The sequence below is a fragment of the Leucoraja erinacea genome, chromosome 1 (assembly GCF_028641065.1).
Source record: "Leucoraja erinacea ecotype New England chromosome 1, Leri_hhj_1, whole genome shotgun sequence".
Taxonomy (NCBI): Eukaryota; Metazoa; Chordata; class Chondrichthyes; order Rajiformes; family Rajidae; genus Leucoraja; species Leucoraja erinaceus.
The window spans coordinates 132,491,451-132,514,589 of NC_073377.1; positions in this window are offsets into that span (position 1 = coordinate 132,491,451).

The following is a 23,139-nucleotide window of genomic DNA, read 5'->3' on the forward strand; positions in this document are numbered from 1 at the left end:
ATGAGGGGGAACTTCTTTACTCAGAGAGTGGTAGCGGTGTGGAATGAGCTTCCAGGGGAAGTGGTGGAGGCAGGTTCATTGGTATCATTTAAAAATAAATTGGATAGGCATATGGATGAGAAGGGAATGGAGGGTTATGGTATGAGTGCAGGCAGGTGGGACTAAGGGGAAAAGAAAGTTGTTCGGCACGGACTTGTAGGGCCGAGATGGCCTGTTTCCGTGCTGTAATTGTTATATGGTTATATGGTTATATATGGTACAATAAGAATTTGGAAACAAATATGAGGGGGAACTTCTTTACTCAGAGAGTGGTAGCGGTGTGGAATGAGCTTCCAGTGGAAGTGGTGGAGGCAGGTTCATTGGTATCATTTAAAAATAAATTGGATAGGCATATGGATGAGAAGGGAATGGAGGGTTATGGTATGAGTGCAGGCAGGTGGGACTAAGGGGAAAAAAAAGTTGTTCGACACGGACTTGTAGGGCCGAGATGGCCTGTTTCCATGCTGTAATTGTTATATGGTTATATGGTTATATATGGTACAATAATAATTTGGAAACAAATAAAATTATCTTTAAAATTATGAAATTTATCATTGTTAATGCCAATTGCGAATAACCCTTTATTTAAACCATCTCTTATTGATAAAACATATAACCAATGGGAAAGTATCAGAATTAGAAGGATCAGGGATATGTATGAAATGGGAAACCTACTATCATTCCAACAATTACAATTAATATTTAAACTGAAAAACAACTAATATTTTAAATATCTTCAGATTTGCGATTTCATGAAAAACTATACACAAGGATATCAAAAAGTAACTCCTGAATTATTGGAAGAAGCAATGAATATTGAAGCTGACACAAAAATTAATATCATATTTATATAATAGTATTCTAAATATAGACCTACCATCGACAGAGGTACTTAGAGAAGAGTGGGAACGGGAACTAATGATAAAAAATTACGAAGGTTACATGGGAAAAGTACTTGATATATATTCACAAATGTTCGATTAATATAAGGCATAATCTAATTCAATTAAAAATTTTACATAGATTATATTATTCAAAAACAAGATTGAACCAATTTTATCCAAATATATCCCCCATTTGTGATAAATGTCTATCCCAAAATGCAACTATAACGCACTCCTTAGTTTCCTGCATAAACCTTTATAGATTTTGGAGTGATATTTTCGAAATATTTACAAAATTATTCAAGATAAGAATGGAACCTAATACTGAAATGATTATATTTGGAGTAATGGAAGATGGGAATAAATTGAACACATCTCAAAATTTATTTTTTAACCATGGTTTAATAATAGCAAAACAATTAACACTTAAATTTTGGAAAAATACATCAATACCAACGCTTAAAATGTGGATTGCAAGTATGTTGGACACCGCACATCTTGAGGAAATGCGATTCATCCTAATGGATAAATCAGACCAATTCATAACGAGTTGGTCTCCATTTGTCGTCTTTTTGGAATCATATGGTGCAACACAATTGTAAAAACTAACTGTTTCAGGACTGGACGAGTATTGGTCCAGATTATAAACAATGATCTCCTTACCTTTTTAAAAACAATTTTTAAAGTCTTATTCTCTTTTTTCAGTTTTCTTTTTCTCAACTTTCTTCACTCATTCGTCTTTTCTCTTTTTCTTCACACATTATATATCTCACGCCTTTCTATCCTTTACCATCTAATTTATTTTTCCAATTCTAAACTTTCTTTAATATAACAAAAAAAATAAGACGCTGTACATAAAATGTATTATGAAAATATATATTAGGCACTTTGGTGCCATATATAAGCATCTAGATAATATATATAAGCATCTAGATAAACAGGGTCTGATTAGGAACAGTCAACATGGATTTGTGCCTGGAAGGTCATGTTTGACTAATCTTCTTGAATTTTTTGAAGAGGTTACTAGGGAAATTGACGAGGGTAAAGCAGTGGATGTTGTCTATATGGACTTTAGTAAGGCCTTTGACAAGGTTCCTCATGGAAGGTTGGTTAAGAAGGTTCAACTGTTGGGTATAAATGCAGGAATAGCAAGATGGATTCAACAGTGGCTGAATGGGAGAAGCCAGAGGGTAATGGTGGATGGCTGTTTATCGGGTTGGAGGCAGGTGACTAGTGGGGTGCCTCAGGGATCTGTGTTGGGTCCTTTGTTGTTTGTCATGTACATCAATGATCTGGATGAAGGTGTGGTAAATTGGATTAGTAAGTATGCAGATGATACCAAGATAGGGAGTGTTGTGGATAATGAAGAGGATTTCCAAAGTCTACAGAGTGATTTAGGCCTTTTGGAAAAATGGGCTGAAAGATGGCAGATGGAGTTTAATGCTGATAAATGTGAGGTGCTACACCTTGGCAGGACAAATCAAAATAGGACGTACATGGTAAATGGTAGGGAATTGAAGAATACAGTTGAACAGAGGGATCTGGGTATAACCGTGCATAGTTCTTTGAAGGTGGAATCTCATATAGATAGGGTGGTAAAGAAAGCTTTTGGTATGCTAGCCTTTTATAAATCAGAGCATTGAGTATAGAAGCTGGGATGTAATGTTAAAATTGTACAAGGCATTGGTGAGACCAAATCTGGAGTATGGTGTACAATTTTGGTCGCCCAATTATAGGAAGGATGTCAACAAAATAGAGAGAGTACAGAGGAGATTTACTAGAATGTTGCCTGGGTTTCAACAACTAAGTTTCAGAGATAGGTTGAATAAGTTAGGTCTTTATTCTCTGGAGCGCAGAAGGTTAAGGGGGAACCTGATAGAGGTCTTTAAAATGATGAGAGGGATAGACAGAGTTGATGTGGACAAGCTTTTCCCTTTGAGAATAGGGAAGATTCAAACAAGAGGACATGACTTTAGAATTAAGGGACAGAAGTTTAGGGGTAATATGAGGGGGAACTTCTTTACTCAGAGAGTGGTAGCGGTGTGGAATGAGCTTCCAGTGGAAGTGGTGGAGGCAGGTTCATTGGTATCATTTAAAAAAATAAATTGGATAGGCATATGGATGAGAATGGGAATGGAGGGTTATGGTATGAGTGCAGGCAGGTGGGACTAAGGGGAAAAAACATTTTGTTCGGCACGGACTTGTAGGGCCGAGATGGCCTGTTTCCGTGCTGTAATTGTTATATGGTTATATGGTTATATGGTTATATGAGTGTACTTACTTCTAATAAAATAAAATATTAAAAATAAAAAATTAAAATAAAAAAAATAAAAAAAGAATGGAGAAGAGGAAACACTTTTTCACACAGAGAGTTGTGAGTCTGTGGAATTCTCTGCGCAGAGGGCATTGAAGGCCGGTTCTCTGAATACTTTCAAGAGAGAGCTAGATAGGGCTTTTAAAGATAGCAGAGTCAGGGGATATGGGGAGAAGGCAGGAACGGGGTACCGATTGGGGGTGCGCATATTGAATGAAGGTGCTGGCTCGAAGGGCCTGATGGTCTACTCCTGCACCTGTTGTCTATTGTCTAAAATGGGAACAGGAGTGGGCCACCAGTGCCCCTCAAGCCTGCTCTGCCATTCAACATGATCCTTGCTGATCCAAAGAGACCACAACTATTCTGTACCAGTTTCGCACAATCCTCAATTCCAAGCTATTACAAATATTTATCTGACTGCACTGTAACTACATCTAATGATCTGACCTCCACTACTTTGGAAGCAGGCATGAAATACTTGGACAAGAGCAGAGGGAAAACTCCAAATCAGTTTTATAATTATCTCCAGATTTGTAGTGACTTTTATGTCAATTTACATTATAGAGCAAAAAATCAGCTACCTCCAGCAGATGTCACAGCGGACAGAGATGGAGGAGGGAGGGGTGGGTGAGCAGAGAAAAAAGAACATGAAGGGTAAGAAAGAAAGCAGGAAAGTGGAGAAGCATAATTATGATACGCCAACAGTCTTACTCATCACTGGTGCCTGTGATAAGAATAGTCTGCCCTGCAGCACTCAGAGATTGGGCAGCTTCTGATTGAAGGATGTTGAGGTACTAATTGTTGTACCCCGTATGATGAGTTGGTTTGCCCATGTGAAATTGGATCTGTGTGACACCACTTTGATGTAAAAATGTGTCCAGACAGGAAAGACTGTTATGCCAAAATTGAAAGGGTCATTAGTATCATTGACCAAAGAAGGTTGAAGGCTTTTCAAGTTGCCACAGTGTTCTTGGATAAAGCATGCTTTCTTGAAGATTGCACTTGAATTATTGACAGGGCAGCCTTTTTTGGCAGACTAGGATATTCAAGTATCATGAGGTTTGAACCTTGAGACACAATGTTCACGATTGCATTTAATTTTTGGTGTGCACGAGCGTTGCAAACCAAGGTGGCGAGGCTAACTGCCCAGCTGGAGGACTGCACTGGCCTGAGCCAGAAGCTAATTTAATGCATGTTCGCACTTCTTAAGGAGAAGTGTCCTTTTACTCAGTTGGAGTTGTTACTGAAATGTTTTATGCTTTGAGCCGCATAATGCCACAGTTAGGAGCTGCTGAATGTAGCAGCTCAGTCACGCTTTCTCAGTCGAATAAGCGGGGAATTAAGCCTTTCTCGTGAATGCCTTTATTCATGTAGTGTACGGTAGCACATACTTTGCAGTACAGTAGGATGGAGGATGATGTAGATACATGGACTATCCTCCCCAGGTTTTAGATTCAGCACCAGAGCCACTTCAAACATCTGACCTTGGCAGCAAAGATAAGGACTATGAATTGTAATCTGGATTGTCCCTGGTTACATTGCTCATCTCATCCCACAGCCTGTGTTTCTACACCTCCCTCACCCCATTCCCGGTATTCCAAACAATCCCCTCCACATCTCCACTTGCTCCAGTGACAACAGGGCTTTGCATTAACTCTCCTCACTTTAAACACGCATTCACCTGCTGCTTCCCTCACAACAGAAACTAATAGCATTTCACTTGTACCTGGTACTACATAAAATAAACATTTCAGTCCTCTGCTGAGCGCCTTCTCATTTTGCACAGTGGCCACTCTCTCCAACATGACCATCCCCTGAATTGTTCACACCCTGCTGCCGTTTGCTCTCAGCAAGCACACTTATATATGTCATAGCCTCTGACAGCGGCACTGCCTTTTAGTACAGCCACTCTCTCACACTCCTTTTTCAAAAGAACAGCCAACTAACAGTATGGCCTGTATTTATGCAGTACCTTTCTACTGTTATATTATCTGAGGAGTGATAATGAACTACATTCATGACTGAGCAACATGGGTAGACCAAATACCCGGGGAAACTGGTGCTAAGGAACTAGTTGGAGTGGAAGTGGAGATTGTGTTAACAATTTTTATGGTAGTTTGTCACCTGGGCAATTGAAGTAGGGTTGCCAATGGTGGGGGAATTAAAACCAGGCATGTACAAGAAGCTAATAAGAGCAGAGGCAGTGTTGTGGGTGCCTTGGTGTGCAAATAAAAAAGCAGATGTTGACTTTAATCCTCTAGGAATTTTCTATTTATCCAAAAATAAACTTTATTCAGAATAAAAAACAAAAACTGTGCAAAAACTCTTCAAGCATGCTTAGCGTCTATACATTCATTAGTGTCATACTCAGTAGTGTTTGTATCTATCTTTAAACCAAGCACTCTTGCCACTCATGTGACCCCGTTTTTCCCTTGTTTGAGGGGTGTCCCCACCGGACTATGCCCTTCATTGTTCAGCGGTGGAAGGACCCTAGACAGTGGTCCTCCCCCACAGAGCCTTGGCATTGGCTGCACCAAGCTTCAGTGAGTCCCTCTGCAATCTAGAATGGGCCAGTCGACAATATTGATGGGCCACTGTGCTGGGAGGCCAACAAGCTTCGGGCAGATGGTAGTGTGTCTTATACTGAGTTGATGATCTTTCAGCAGCACCTGATATCTGTCACTGAATGTTTATTTTCTTCACTCCTGATGTCTGCTAACTCAGCTGATGTTGGGGGACAGGGTTTCAGATATTTGTATAATTGGCCTCTCCTCTGGGGCAGGGTGGCCTGTTTAAGAAGGATGGGTTACGCCTAAAATGAACATGGACTATCATCATGTCCGGAAGGTTTGTCAATGCTAGTCACAAAGGATTTAACTTAACAATACAGGGAAATGGGGCACAATACGACGGTGCAGCAGGAGTGGAGAGAAAAGCATATGTAGTAAATAGAGCCGTCAAATCTAGCAGGCAGACCAGCCAGCGGTAGAAGATTGCAGTCTGAAGAAGGGTCTCGACCTGAAACATCACCTATTCCTTTTCTCCAGAGATGCTGCTTGTCCCACTGAGTAACACCAGCTTTTTGAGTCTATCTTCGGTTTAAAACAGTATTTGCAGTTTTTCCTACACAACTAAAGGACGTTATAGGATGTTAAAGGACGCTAAGTGCACTTTCAGTTTGCCACTATCCGCATTCTAGATACAAATAATATAATTATTTTCAGAACCGTCCTACATCCAAGGGGACAATACAGCACAAACGTTGTATGCTGATGCATCACAAGACAAGATTAACTCTCTGCCGTTTGAGTATTACCTAGCATATTAGTATATGCCACACTGAACTCACTATCCTCCATGTCCTAAATTGAGGCAGTACATTTTTAACAAATTTAACAATTTTGGATGAATCTCAGTGTAATCTACTATTCCTACATTCTTGGGGGGGGGGGGGGGGCGGAGGGAGAAGGGTGTTTTCATCATGCTATGGTGTGGGCTGATCAATTTATCAGTTTAGCAGACAGCATCCACTGAGGTGAATAACAGAGAAATCCTGTTGAGGCGCACACAATATTGCTTCTGCATATATATATATATATATATATATTCAACGGCAGGTACTCGTGTAACTTGGTGACTTGGGAGAAAATTCAAGCAAGCTTGAATTTCTCCAAGAGTGACTTGTACACTTGTGGTTGCACATTGCAACATTATAGGGACGTAGTGGCCAGTGCGATATCCGTAATAACTCTTGCGTTTACCATGGGAACTCCTGCGAACGGTGAACCCGGAAGCTGGACAGAGGGAACAGAAGGTGAGTAAAAATTGTCTTCTGTGGGATTGAATTTAAAAATAAAGATTTGCATCCGCATATGGACATCAACTTATTCATGAGTTATGTTAAGAAAATAACTATAATCTTTAAAAGGGACTTTACTGAAAGGTCCCGCATTTTTATGGTCCATGAGAAATTTTTCACATGTACTTCTTTGAGAGATACAGCTCGGAGTCCTCGCCGACTAGCGATCGATGCCTTTCCGAAGCAGGGTCCGGAATGCTACCAATCAATGTTCTCTAGAGACCCGTGTAAGGAGTGAACTGCACATGCTGGTTTAAACCGAAGACAGACACAAAAAGCTGGAGTAACTCTGCGAGTCAAGCAGCATCTCTCGAGAAAAATAGGTGATGTTTCGGGACGAGACACATCCTCAGACTCAATTCCGATTAGGATTGTCTGAAGAAGGGTTCCGATTCGAATCACCACCTATTCTTTTTCTCCAGAGATGCTGCCTGACCCGCTGACTTACTCCAGCTTTTTATGTTTTTCTTCCCAGATCTGACTTAGGTAACTTAGGTAACTTACACTCTCTCTCTCTTCCCCATGGTCAGGATCGAACCCCGGTCAATGGGGCTGTGAGGCAGCAACTCTACCACTGTGCCGCATGTAGTCAGATTTAATAAATAGCTGGTGTTGCTTCCAAAGACAGAGGCATTTATAATATTAGAACAGAATTGCATCTTTCCGCTAATAGAGTCAATTATTAGTCAATTAATAATAGAATCAATTATTGTTGGTGACATTTCATCTACGAATATCAGACTATTTTCGCAGAGGTAAGGGCCAATTAGGCATAGCAAAAGGTATGAACACTTTTAAACATTTTTTTTACGACTATTTTGTCAAATGCAAATACAGGGAGAATGATCAAAGTGCTCACATGGCTCACTCTGTTAGAAGCGTTCTGAGTTTAAATGTTCCGTGTATTCCTTCTTAAAGTATAAATTTTTGTGTGGCCAGGGGTGTGATTGAGAACAGCTGGGAAAGGGCGGAGGGGGCGTCACGAATAACAGCGTTTCCCTGGCCATATTATGGCCTATTCCCCAACTGTAACATTAATCAAGCTCTGTCTAACTCCGCCTTCACACCATCCCCCTGTGACATGGTTTAGTCATCGCTGGGCGGGCTGTGGGCCGAATGGCCTGCCAACGGGAGTCAGAGACTGACACTGAGATCCATTGTGCATGAAGGAACTGCGGATGCTGGTTTTCACCGAAGATAGACACAAACGCCACCTGTTCATTTTCTCAAGATATGTTGCCTGACCCATTGAGTTACTCCAACATGTTGTGTCTGTGTTTACTATGAACATTGAATTATTTGATTTTAGGTAACTTACACTCTCTCGCTCTCCCCTGCCCACCCCCCTGCCTAACCCCCCCCCCCCCCCCCCCCCCCCCCCCCCCTCCCTCCCCCATGCAGTAAATGTTGGTTAACCAGGCCAAGGTTTGCAACGATGGTCCCCTCTTGGGATCACACTATCCCTAGCAACAATTGGCCTATCAGGGAACCAAATATAGACATAGAGTGCTGGAGTGACTTAGTGGGTCAGGCAGTGTCTCTGGAGGAAAGGGTTAGGCGACATTTCGGGTCGGGACCCCTCTTCAAAATACCCTGCTGAGGTCATCTGTTGTTGGCCCTGATTTGTCCCGGTCTTTTCTTGCTTCCAGTTCCCCCCTACAATCATCCCAAAGAAGGGTCCTGACCAAAAATGGAATCTATTCCTTTTCTCCAGAGATGCTGCTTGGTCCGCTGAGTTACTCCAGCATTTTGTGTCTAACTTGCTGATTCAGACAGTTTTAGATTATCAAGGATTCTGCGCTGACTCTTTACAAGTACCACAGATCCCCACCTTTATAAATTTCTATCTGGCAGTGTTTTCTGTCTCAAGAATTTCAGCCCTTTTTTCTGTAGTTACTGTCATCAAATATCGACAAAGGGCTGAAATTCCTGAGACAGAAAACACTGCCAGATAGAAATTTATAAAGGTGGGGATCTATGGTACTTGTTACTGTCATCAAATATAGACAAAGGGCTGAAATTTCTGAGACAGAAAACGCTGCCAGATAGAAATTTATAAAGGTGGGATCTGTGGTACTTCTGAAACACGAGTTGGACATTTAAACTTGGGCGCAACTAACATTGTCTAAGTAATGTGGCATCTTCCTGCAGTAAAGTCACGGCATTAGTACAGGCATATCTCCAAATGAGCCAATTCTACCAAGGGAGGATATTTATAGTGTGAAAAAAAAAGACATCATTTGTGCCACGTGACACTTCACAGTTCACAATGTGTCATTCAAGATTTAACTGGAAAGCTCGGGAGACGGACAAGTCACTCGCACAAATAACAGAAATGCCGAGTACCGTGGGAACTCTCTATCTACCCCCCGTTATATCGTGTGATATCATGCTAGACCACGACCACTTCACTCTGTTTACATCTTGCGTCAAGTCGCCCCGTGCAGTATTACTAGGGACATTTTACAGTGGCCAGTTAAGCTACTAAGCCATATGGCTTTAATACTTGGGAAGAAACTGTTAGCATCCAAAGGAAACCCACACGGTCACTGGGAGAATGTGTAATAACCACACAGATAGAGAACCGGTGATCAGAATTGAACCTGGATCACTCAAGCTGTGAGGCAGAACATGATTGTCTCACTGCCCTGCATCAAGAACTGTATTGATTTATTAAGTGAGGCTGAGGCCAGCAGTTTATTTATCTATTTCACATTATAGTATGTATAGTTTCTTCAACAGTACTGTAACAATATTTAAAATACATTTGGATGGGTACATAGATAGGAAAGATTTAGGATATGGACCAAAATATAGGCAGGTGGGACTAATGTAGATGGGGCATCTAGGTCCAGCACCGGCAAGTTGGGACAAAGGGCCTGTTTCCATATGAATTTGTATGAAAAAGCTGTGTGATTCTATGGCTCTATGACATTACTGATCAGTAAATTAAATTACTGAGTTTCTAACCAAAGGCTATTAATTTAATTTATTGTCACATGTACCGAGATACAGTGAACAACAAAAAATCTATCGGAAGCCATAACTCTTTGTGCACAGAGTTCTTAAAGGTGCTTGTACACTCCCACATACTACATTTACCCATGTTCGTTTTGATCATGAATGCTGTTGTGTAATGATTGTAGTCCAGCACAGTCCATCACAGGCTTGTCATTTTCTTCCATCCAGTCCATCTTCACAGGAACATAGTGTCAAGAATGCTGGAAGGATATTTGCCGCCATTGCCATTTCCTGTTTTCTTTTCTACCCTCAAGGAGAAAATACCGCAGCTAGAAAGCCCAGATGTCCAGACTTAAGAACAACTTCTTTCCCACTGCTGTCAGACTATTGAACCAATCACTTCTTTCAAATCCCCTTCTGAGAGATATTGCTCTTGTTCCTAACTTTGCCTTTACAGTCATTCTGCTAAACATTTTAGTATGTTTTTGCATGACTACAGACTACATTGCAATCTTGTACCATTTTGCAATTGTTGCTGTATTTATTGTTGTATGCATTATTACTATGTACACATTTTATTCTATGATCTTTAGATGAACAAGGAATTTCATTACACACTAGTGTACATATCTATAAACTAATCTGAATCGGAACCTGCATTTGAATCAGCATTTGCATTTGCAGTATGGAATCATGATTCAAGGGAATTAATTTTCAATCCCTCATCAGTTTGAGAATCTAAATTATACTCTTTGGAAATGGAAAGGTTGACAACATGAAGCAATTGCTGAAAAAAACTTGAGGAACATTCGGTTATACATTAATGAATGAAAATATATTGAATTTAAAAAACAAATGTTTAGTTTGTGGAGTGCAGCTTTAACACTCAGTTGATTCTGTCGAGTGTGACATTACATACTCCAAAACTGACACTTCAAATTATGTTAAATGTAATCATCAGCTCTTAGCCTAGAGTTTAGAGTTGGTGATAATAGCACATGAACACTTACATGTTATACCTTTACCCAGAACATTAATGACCCACTTTAAATAATTATGCTCATCTTATGGTGGTTGATCAAGGAATTTTGTACATGGATACCAAAAAATTGCCTGCTGATGTTGTGAACCTAATGTCCTGAGAGAATAAGTAAAATACATTTTGTTAAATACAGGTGCAAATATTTTCAAGGATTATTACACCAATCAATTCTTCCACAGTTAAAATGTGTGTAAAGTTTTATCATAGATATTGGATGTTACCATAATATTGGAACAGCTCTTATGATAACTTTCCTATTGCAAAAAAAAACCATATAACTAACATACCGTGTACTTTAGTGTTTTTCCATAACCATATAACCATATAACAATTACAGCACGGAAACAGGCCTTCTCGACCCTTCTAGTCCGTGCCGAACACATAATCTCCCCTAGTCCCATATACCTGCCCTCAGACCATAACCCTCCATTCCTTTCCCATCCATATAACTATCCAATTTATTTTTAAATTATAAAAACGAACCTGCCTCCACCACCTTCACTGGAAGCTCATTCCACACAGCTACCACTCTCTGAGTAAAGAAGTTCCCCCTCATGTTACCCCTAAACTTCAGTCCCTTAATTCTCAAGTCATGTCCCCTTGTTTGAATCTTCCCTACTCTCAGTGGGAAAAGCTTTTCCATGTCAACTCTGTCTATCCCTCTCATCATTTAAAAAACCTCTATCAAGTCCCCCCTTAACCTTCTGCGCTCCAAAGAATAAAGCCCTAACTTGTTCAACCTTTCTCTGTAACTTAGTTGCTGAAACCCAGGCAACATTCTATTGATGCATTTATGAAAAGTCCATAGGACTTTGTTGAAACAAAATGTTCACTTTCAATTTTTTTTTTTCATAGGGTCTGAATATTTTGAGAATGCTGGGATAAAAATAGTAACAAAACACTGGAATTGCAGAGAAGTAACTTTCAAACAAGTGAAGCAGAAGCCTGGAGGAGGCCAAGAGCAAACAATAAAATATGTAGTTGGATTCCAAAAGGCATCATTATGCATGATTTTACTTCGGAGTATCGTGAGTGATTCCGTGAAGAAGCCCCGCCAGTCCGCATGCACGTCATTATGTCTGACGCATGGAGCAATGACAGGCTGGCAGGCGTATAGCTCCGCCAGCGGTAAGTTTTAAAAACTTAGTTGAGGTTGTTTTGTGCGGTCGGTAACTCTTGTTGCAGGAGCAAGTTGGAGCATGGAGAAAATGACTAAGGGAAGGTCGAGGCGGGCTACTGGGAGAGCAGCTATAGAAGACCGCGAGAGTGCGGGTAGCGGGCAGCAGTCCATCTCGCCTTCAGAGTCGCTGGCGGCACGGCCAGTGGCTTCCGACTTGGTGCCGGTTGAAAGCACCGTGACTATTCCGGTGGGACAGAAAGCCACTAAGAAGTCGGTAAGGCCCGTTGACTCAGATGAGTCGGTCCAGGAGGGTTCCCCTCCCACAATGGATAGCGTCTTCGGACGTCTGTCCCGGATGGAGCTCCCAATGGAGAGGATGCTCCATCACGATATGTTCCCGCAAGAGGAGCTTTATATCTGCGGGTCTCCTCGGAGGCCCGTGGCAGTGGCACCTGTTGAAGGGCTGCATAATGTCTCCGTCTTGGAGGAGGAGAGCATACGGGGTCAGTTTTGTTCTGACCTCCGAGGTCGGAGGTATAGCCGGTGAGCATACCTCAAGGCAAAAAGGCCGCGATCTAGTGTGCTCGTGGTCCGGAGCCCTCAATGACAGTGTTAAGAAATTCTCCTGTGACTTTTATTCAAAGGAACGCGGCGTCATTAATACTTGGTCAAAACACAATTACATTTACTGAGGAATATGGATCGATGTATTGATGACACATTGTATAACTACATGTTAACTACTGGCTTTTAACAAGTGCTAACAGTGGTAGTTAACAGGTCATTTTTGTCTCATGGCTGGTGCAGCGTGACTCATTGTAACAATTATCCATGGTGGTTTTAAAAAATAATCCGTATTTATCAACTCTGACTCCCTTCTATTACAGAAATTGTACATAGACTGGAAACTGAAAAGTAGGGGAGCGCTGTCCCCCTGCGTACCCCCCATTTCCACCACTGGTTGGAGATTAAACAAATGAAGATGATCTTATTTAAACAGAGAAGAACCTAGGAGGGCTGGACAAGGAAGATGTTGAGATGTTTCCACTACTGGGAGAATCATTAACAAATAAATATAGTTACAAAATAAGGAGGCAATCATTTAAAGCTGAGGTGTGCAGAGGTTTCTTCTGTGGGATATTAGTGAATCTCTGTCTCTGCAGGTGGTGGAGGCCAGCTCTTTAAATATATATAAAGTGTAGTTAGATATCTATTTGAAAGATTATGGAGAGTGGGTAAAGATAAGGAATTGAGTGCAGTATAGATGAGCCGTGATCATATTGAGTGGATGGACAGCTTGAAGGACAGAGTGGTCTGCCCCAGCTCCTGTAATCTTGTGTTCTTGTGCTCGACTATTCTAACATCATTCTTTTTTATTGAAAATTACTTATTCAAGAACCTCCAGTTCTTAATGAAATAAGTATATGACAATGCCTAGCTATCACCCTTGCCATATTTATAATGTTTTAAATTAACAATGGCTCCTCATGCAGAGATTGTTTATTGTGCTTGCTAAAGTGAAGGTTAAAGTCTGGTGTGCATTAGGAATGTGTAGCTTTGTGTAACATATAAGATGATAACATCTTTTTGATCTACATCTTTTCATTTCCCTTAGAAGTGGAATAATCTGGTGAACAGTGTGGCTTTTGCCAATGAGCTGCATTGTTAATAGCTTTATCCTGAATGATGACAAGTGATTATTCAGTTAAATGCTCAAGCTTTCAAAAATCCTTTTAACACTCTGAACTCTGATTGTATTAGGCATTTGAAACTGAGATTGGTTGATAATGACTGTTGCGTTTCAATACACAAGTTCAACAAAGAGACTGATCCAACAATGTAGGCAATTATCTGTTGACTGCTTTTCATTTCATCACCTCTGGGTCATCTGAGTTAAAGTTGCATAATCCAAATATTTAATGTTTCTTTTTACCTCAGTCATAGTATCAAAGTCCATTTTGGGCCTGTCAGTGGAGTTAATTCAAAGTTTTGCCTGATGGATCAAGAGGTTTGTAAATGTTTTTATTAAAATGTAATAAAAAGAAAGAAATCTGTTTTAATTTTGAAGTGTCAACTGGTTTCATTTTGTCTGGTTGAATGTCTTTTCTCCAGATAATTGTGGCAGCTATTCAAGATAGCTGTTTAATCTGTAATACAAATACTGCATGGCAACATGTTTTAAATATTTCTCACTTCTTGTTGATTGAGGATTGGGGCATTTTGGTGTTTAAGGTACAAGTGCTCCATTCATCTATCTTAAATACCACATAATTAATTTTTCAATCTAGAATTTATATTGATATATGTTAATGCATCTGGGTGAAATAATGGGTATGGATCTTTCCACAATTTGGTGAGATAATATTATTTCCACGGATGTCTTTTGGTTTGCGTTTAGAGATACAGCTCAGAAACAGGCCCTTCGGCCCACCAAGTGCGCCAACCAGCGATCCCTGTACACTAGCAATATCCTACACACTAAGGACATTTTTTAAATTGAAGCCAATTAACTGACAAACCTGGACATCATTGGAGTATGGGGGGGAAACTGGAGCAGCTGGGGAGAACCCTTGCGGTCATGGGGAGAACAGACAAACTCCATACGGACAGCATTCATACTCAGGATCGAACTCGGGTATGTAATGGGCCTGTCCCATTATGCAGGTGGGGGAAAGGGCAAAATGAAATGAAATGAAATGATTAAATTTATTGTCATTGTCAGTGTACAGTACAGAGACAACGAAATGCATTTTTAGCATCTCCCTTGAAAGGGAGACACAGGGCGTCGCGGTGTGCCCGCGCCTGCCGCCGTAATTACGGCAAGCGGGGGGAGCCCTGTCTGAGTGAAATTCACACGGTGCAAAGCCAATGTGATCCAGGCACACACCTGTACAACTATACAACAGGAAGATTGGTGCTGTAAAAAGACGGTGAAAGCACCGTGTACAGGAAGGGTAAGCCCGTTTAAAAGAGGGAGTGGGGGTGGGGTGGAGAGAGAGGGGGGGGGGGGGGGGGAGAAAGAGGGAGAGGGGGGGGGGGGAGGAGTGGAGACAACTTTTAAGAAGCCAGAGATACACGGCTGTGAAGCTCGGCGGACATTAACATTCCCGGTCGGTTATCCTTAGTTCTGAAAAATAGTGCTCACGTTTTTTTCCCCAATGAGCCAATGAAACTTACCGGCACTGGCTGCAACCTACGACAACCTTTGACCTCCTGGCAACACACTACTACTGCACCTACGGCACGAGAATTCTCGCTACTCTCCATGGCGCTTTCGTTCTGGTCGCCGCTGATTTGTTGAAAATTTGAAAAATTTGCGGCGGCCATAATGAGGCTGCGACTAGTTCCCAGAATGTGGGAACTCTACAACCATGTCGGCGACTACCCGGCAACCACTCACGAACATGTGGCAATCGCATTGTCTCCTGCAGTTAACTAAAAAGTCACCGAAGTGAGACAGGCCCATAAGGCATCAACTCTACCACTGTGCCACCCCTTATTAAGATAATATTAATATTAGGTCTGATCAAGCTGAAAAATACATGTTCTGCCAAAAGTGCAGCAACATTGGTAAGTAGTGTTGAGGAATATATACAGTTCTGTTGTGGCGATCAGTGAAACATGGTTACAGGAGGGCTGTGATTGGAAACTAAATATTCCAGGATTTTGTTGCTTCAGGTGTGATAGAATTGGAGGGACAAGAGGTGGAGGTGTTGCATTGCTTGTCAGGGAAGATATTACAGCAGTGCTTTGGCAGGACAGATTAGAGGGCTCGTCTAGGGAGGCTATTTGGGTGGAATTGAGAAATAGGAAAGGTGTAGCAACACTTATAGGGGTGTATTATAGACCGCCTAATGGGGAGCGAGTATTGGAAGAGCAAATATGTAAGGAGAGCGCATATATCAGTAGTAAACACAAGGTAGTGATTGTGGGAGATTTCAACTTTCCACACATAGACTGGGAAACACATTCTGTAAATGGGCTGGTTGGTTTGGAGTTTGTAAAATGTGTGCAGGATAGTTTATTGCAGCAATACATAGAGGTACCTACTAGAGAAGGGGCAGTGCTGGACCTCCTGTTAGGAAATGAGTCAGGTCAGGTGGCGGAGGTATGTGTTGGTGAACACTTCGGGTCCAATGATCACAATACCATTAGTTTCAATAAAATTATGGACAGGGTCAGAACTGGACCTAGGGTTGAGATTTTTGATTAGAGAAAGGCTAACTTTGAGGAGATGCGAAAGGATTTAAAAGGAGTGAATTGGGACAGGATAACGAGGGATAAAATTTTTTGTTTGACGGGGAAATATAATTGAACAGGGACAGAACTGGACCTAGGGTTGAGATTTCTTTTCTTCGTATTCACCAAGGAGTGGAAGGATGTAAGAGGGGAGGAGAAATAGAGGACATATTTTTAAAGATGAGTACAGAATCTTTATGTCCCTGTTCGGTTGAAAGGAAATAGTAAAAATTCGAAAGAGCCATGGTTTTCAAGGGAAATTGGACACGGTTCGGAAAAAGAGAGAGATCTACAATAATTATAGGCAGCATGGAGTAAATGTGGTGCTTGAGGAGCATAAAGAATGTAAAAAGAATCTTAAGAAAGAAATTAGAAAAGCTAAAGGAAGATATGAGTTTGCTTGGTACGGTGAAAGTAAATCCAAAGGGTTTTTACAGCTATATTAATAGCAAAAGGATAATGAGGGATAAAATTTGCCCATTAGAGAGTCAGAGTGGACAGCTATCTGCAGAGCCAAAAGAGACGGGGGAGATATTGAACAATTTCTTTTCTTCGGTATTCACCAAGGAGAAGGATATTGAATTATGTGAGGTAAGGGAAACAAGTAGAGTAGCTATGGAAACTATGAGATTCAAAGAAGAGGAAGTACTGACACATTTGAAAAATATAAAAGTGGATAAGTCTCCAGGTCCTGACAGGATATTTCCTAGGACATTGAGGGAAGTTAGTGTAGAAATAGCAGGGGCTATGACAGAAATATTTCAATTGTCATTAGAAATGGGAATAGTGCCGGATGATTGGCATATTGCGCATGTTGTTCCATTGTATAAAAAGGGTTCTAAGAGTAAACCTAGGAATTATAGACCTGTTAGTTTGACGTCAGTAGTGGGCAAATTAATGGAAAGGATACTTAGAGATAATATATATAAGCATCTGGATAAACAGGGTCTGATTAGGAACAGTCAACATGGATTTGTGCCTGGAAGGTCATGTTTGACTAATCTTCTTGAATTTTTTGAAGAGGTTACTCGAGAAATTGATGAGGGTAAAGCAGTTGATGTTGTCTATATGGACTTCAGTAAGGCCTTTGACAAGGTTCCTCATGGAAGGTTGGTTAAGAAGGTTCAATGGTTGGGTATTAATGGTGGAGTAGCAAGATGGATTCAACAGTGGCTGAATGGGAGATGCCAGAGAGTAATGGTGGATGGCTGTTTGTCAGGTTGGAGGCCGGTGACTAGTGGGGTGCCACAGGGATCTGTGTTGGGTCCACTGTTGTTTGACATTTACATCAATGATCTGGAAGATGGTATGGTAAATTGGATTAGTAAGTATGCAGATGATACTAAGATAGGTGGTGTCATGCATATTGAAGTAGATTTTCAAAGTCTACAGAGAGATTTAGGCCATTTGGAAGAGTGGGCTGAAAGATGGCAGATGGAGTTTAATGCTGAAGTGTGAGGTGCTACATCTTGGCAGGACAAATCAAAATAGGACATTCATGGTAAATGGTAGTGAGTTGAGGAATGCAGTTGAACAGAGGTATCTAGGAATAACTGTGCACAGTTCCCTGAAGGTGGAATCTCATGTAGATAGTGTGGTAAAGAAAGCTTTTAGTGTGCTGGCCTTTATAAATCAGAGCATGGAGTATAGAAGTTGGGATGTAATGTTAAAATTGTACAAGGCATTGGTGAGTTCAATTCTGGAGTATGGTGTACAATTTTGGTCGCCTAATTATAGGAAGGATGTCAACAAAATAGAGAGAGTACAGAGGAGATTTACTAGTATGTTGCCTGGGTTTGAGCAACTAAGTTACAGAGAAAGGTTGAACAAGTTAGGGCTTTATTCTTTGGAGCGCAGCAGGTTAAGGGGGGACTTGATAGAGGTCTTTAAAATGATGAGAGGGATAGACAGAGTTGACGTGGATAAGCTTTTCCCATTGAGAGTAGGGAAGATTCAAAGAGGACATGACTTGAGAATTAAGGGACAGAAGTTTAGGGGTAACATGAGGGGGAACTTCTTTACTAAGAGAGTGGTAGCTGTGTGGAATGAGCTTCCAGTGGAAGTGGTGGAGGCAGGTTTGATTTTGTCATTTAAAAATAAATTGGATAGGTATATGGATTGTAAAGGAATGGAGGGTTATGGTCTGAGTACAGGTAGATGGGACTAGGGGAGAATAAGTGTTCGGCATGGACTAGAAGGGCCAAGTTGGCCTGTCTCCGTGCTGTAATTGTTATATGGTTATATGGTTATATATACCAGTTCTATATATACCCGTTCTAAATATACCAGTTCTAAATATACCAGTTCTATATATACCAGTTCTATATACAGTGCTCTCCTTAATGTTTGGAACAAAGATCCATCACTTATTTATTTGGCTCTTTACTCCACAATTTGAGATTTGTAATAGAAAAAAATCACATAATGTTAAAGTACACATTGTCAGATTTTATTTATTAAATGCAGGTTTGTATTGGTTGTTGGAGTTGAATTTGCTCGGACTGCTAGCTGATGAAGAAAGTTTGTTATGCGATCCCGCTCCCGTTTTTTGCTGGTCAATTGCATTGCTGGATTAAAGTTAAACACGGCTAAAAACACCTTCAACGCCTTCAACGTCGCGGATGTGCAGGACAAAACAAAACGTATGTCGTTTATTTAACACATTTTCTTGCTTTTTGGTGTGGTTTCATTTTAATCTGCTGATGTGCAAAATGTTATTTACGGCCCAATATGAATCGGCCGTGTCTTGCCTGCCGATAGGGGCTTAAATCATGGCAGTGGCCACAATCGATTCATTATTTATTTGCACAATCGTGTCATAAGATCATCTAAATCATCTATATTGTGTGTTATTGTCCATCCACGATCAATATTTTCACACTAAATATCCTCAGTACAGTTTTGAAGTTACAAAAGACTCCTGAATTAATGGGAAGGAAAGTTCGAGAAGGGGTAAAAGAGTAAGTTCAGGGCCAATAGTGACCGGTGTGAGAGGGGAGTTGAATACCGAAGTTAAAGGGTTGTATATTAATGCGCGAAGTATAAGAAATAAAGCGGATGAGCTCAGTTAGAAATTGGTAAGTATGATGTCGTGGGAATTACAGAAACATGGCTGCAAGACCAGGGCTGGGAACTGAATATTCAGGGGTATACATCCTATCGAAAAGACAAACAGGTGGGCAGAGGGGGTGGTGTAGCTCTGTTGGTGAGGATTTAAATTCAGTCCCTTGCGAGGGTACATAGAATCAGGAGATGTGGAGTCAGTCTGGATTGAACTGAGGGATTGTAAAGGTAAAAAGGCGTTAATGGGAGTTATCTACAGGCCCCCAAACAGTAGCCTGGACATAGGGTGCAAGTTGAATCAAGAGTTAAAATAGTAAGATTAAACGAGAACCTACCAGTTTGAGGTTTGATCTTTATTTTATGAGGAGTTACGTTGAGGGATTACGTGAGTTACGTTGAGGGATTACGTGAATAGAAGCCGTCAGCCCGCATGCGCATCAATCTTCAAAGCAGTGGTGTGAAATCACAGATTACAGTTGATGAACTGAATATAGTAAGATTCGAGAAACTAGAACTACCAGCTGATCTTTATGAGAGAGGGTTGGGAGTGGAGGGCACGTAATTGCTCAACGTAACTCCTCATAAAATAAAGATCAAACCTCAAACTGGTAAACTTGTTTAATCTGGTAAATTCTCTAATTTAATCTATTTTACTTCGGAGTCATGTGAGTGACAACATGAAGATTTTGAAGCTCTGTGATTTCATGCCGTGAACACGAGTCCACACAACACAATTGCATCAGTTGACCACAGATGATTGACCATTAAAAAATATTCAGACATGACATAGATTGAAACATGCTGATGTTTTTAAATGTACAAATGATAATAATAGTAACCCCTTTCATCCAGGAGGAAACTATAAAACTGAACCTAAAATAGGATGGCAAATACCCTCGGTCTGGCAATGGGTTTGTTGTCAAATGATGGGAAAAGGTTTGTTCGATAGACCATCCTGCAGTCGCTAGGATGTGATCCAGTGGAACGTCCATAACCCTAGCTGCTATGTCGTTGCAGCCCTGGTGGAGTGAAATTGAGACTGCCAGTGATCACTCCTGCACAAGCCAGACCCCGTTTAAGCCACCTGGAGGTGGTCTGTATTGATACCTTTTTATGAGGTTTTACGTAACTAACAAACATAGCTAGTTCAGAACCTCTAAGGCTCTTGGTGACCTTAACAAACTGTTGTGGATGTGCAACAACACACAACCGGAGGTCCATAGGGTATGCCAACCTCTAGTTTGAAACCTGATGCCTCTGGTCTGCTCTGCTTGCTAAGTCATAACATAAAATGTTATAGTCTACAGATGTAACCATCTTGTCCAGTCGTCGCTTATGCAATGACTGGATCCGTTGCGATGTAACCAGCGCCATGAGCATAACCTTTTTGTAAGTGAGTTAGACCAAGGACAGGGATGTAGTTGGAGCCCATCGGCGAAGCAGCGTCAGCACAATGTCAACATCCCATATCTCTGAGTCCCTGGGCCTGGGAGATTTTGAATTGGAGATACGTTTCATAAATCTGGCTATCAGTGGGTGAGATCCGACAGAGTGATGTCCCGATCCCAACAACAAGTATGATGATAAGGCACTACTGGCACAAACTCTATCCCTCATAAAATTAGTTTAGAGAAGAATTGCAAAACATCTGTTATACGTGTCATGTCATACGTATGTTGGACTGTAAACGAAACACTTCCCACTAATGATATGGGGGATGCACAATTTCTTGGTACTACCTCTCCAGGCCTCAGGGATCATGACCAACGTACGACCAGACAGTCCGAGCCCTAGGTAGGGTCTTCTGACTCTGAATCAAAGATTTGCTTCGATCATGCAGTGGATGGTCCTCCCCAGTCACGGGGTGAACCAACAGATTTTTACATCACTGCTACTGCCCCTGGGTCTACACACTTAGGTAACTGGTGATTGAGTTGAGCTGTGAACAAATCGATGTTGCCTTTTCGGTTTTATTTCCTGGAGGTAAATAACGAGTCCTACTTACCAGTGTCTCTAACTCCAGGTCCCTTACCTTTGCTGGAGTTTCAGCGAAGTTTCATTCCCAGATGCCGTCCACATGTTTGTCATTTTCATTAGATCACTGATGCTGCGCCAACTTATCTTGTAGTGGCTAGTCCGTCCCAAACCGAGCAGCAATTTTAGAGGCAAAGCACACCACTTCCCCTCATGCGATTGTCATACATTATGCATTAAGCATGGGATCCCGGCACAAGTTATATTTGGGTTCCTGTTTGGAGGGAATCCATACTAACCTCTGACACTCTTTTAGAGTGGGAGTAATTGCACCTGACCAGGTGTACCATCCATATCCTCAAATTGTGTGTGCATGCTTCTGTACCAAGCATGTTTTGCGACACCATCTCCCATAGTCTTTTGAATGGGAGGTAAAGCTAACCTTGAACCAAGGCAGCTGCAGGCACGTGACTTGAACTGCCTGTGTATGCATCCGTGACACGAGGCATAATATATATGGCTCCATCTTCATCCATCTGAATGGGAGGATGTATGCAACCTGAACCAGGAGCTGCCTCAGGCGCGTGTGCATGTATTTTAACACCATCTCCATCACTAAGTTCAATCGAGTGGGAGGAATTGCAACCCTGAAACAGGTGTCGCTTCAGGCACATGTGCACACTTCTGTAGCACCCTCTACCACTCCGTCATTTGAGTGGGAGGAAATTTGCAACCCTGAAACAGTTGCTGCTGCCTGACATGCCTTAGGATGGAGCGTTCTTTGACTGTGCGAGTCGCAATCTTGTCTGACATAGATGCACAAGACTTGGCACTCACTCTGAATTGGGGTTGTCAGGTTGCTTCCTTCAGCAGCCGCCAGGACTAGCTGTGCAAATCGATGCTCTGTTGGTATCTTCATTTACCAAACAGGCTGCACATGCTAGTGACTCCGAGTCCTGCCCCTTTCCGATGCCAATGCAGTCTACAGGGAAGGACTGGAGCATCTCTGGCCCCCGTACGTCAGACATAGAGAGAGAAATGCTAGAAAAAACCTGCCAGTTATTTGTCATGGGTGAAGACGTTTACAGGAATGAAGACACCTTTCCCAGTTAAATCAGAGATTTGACCACTTTATTGATATGACTAAAGTCGGCGTCTGGGGGAAGAATCTTTCACAGTCCCTTTAATGAGTGGAATTACCATGACGCCACCATGTGTGCTCGCACAGGTGACTGATAGGTATTGCTCAACAAGGCTTTCCAAGCCAGGAATCTATAATGCCATGGCAGATCATATTCCACTACACAATTTATTGGTGTAAGTGAAATAATATAACTTGTAATTTCTCTCTATCAACACAACTAAATTTGCATGATGATACATATTATGATATCAACAACAAACCCTTGAACTAATAAATTAGTCAGAGGATACCAGCATAATAGTGCCCACCGTGTATAGGCATATATTTGAAAGAATATACTATGACTGCTACTTCCATGTTTATGGGTGTTTATGCCACTAGTGACGTGAAGGCAACTCTCTGCCCCCCCCCCAGGTATTCTGGAACCTTACTGATGAATGGCAGCATGTGCCATGGATATTCCTCCGGGGTTGGAGTCAGTCATACACTAACCCATCGTA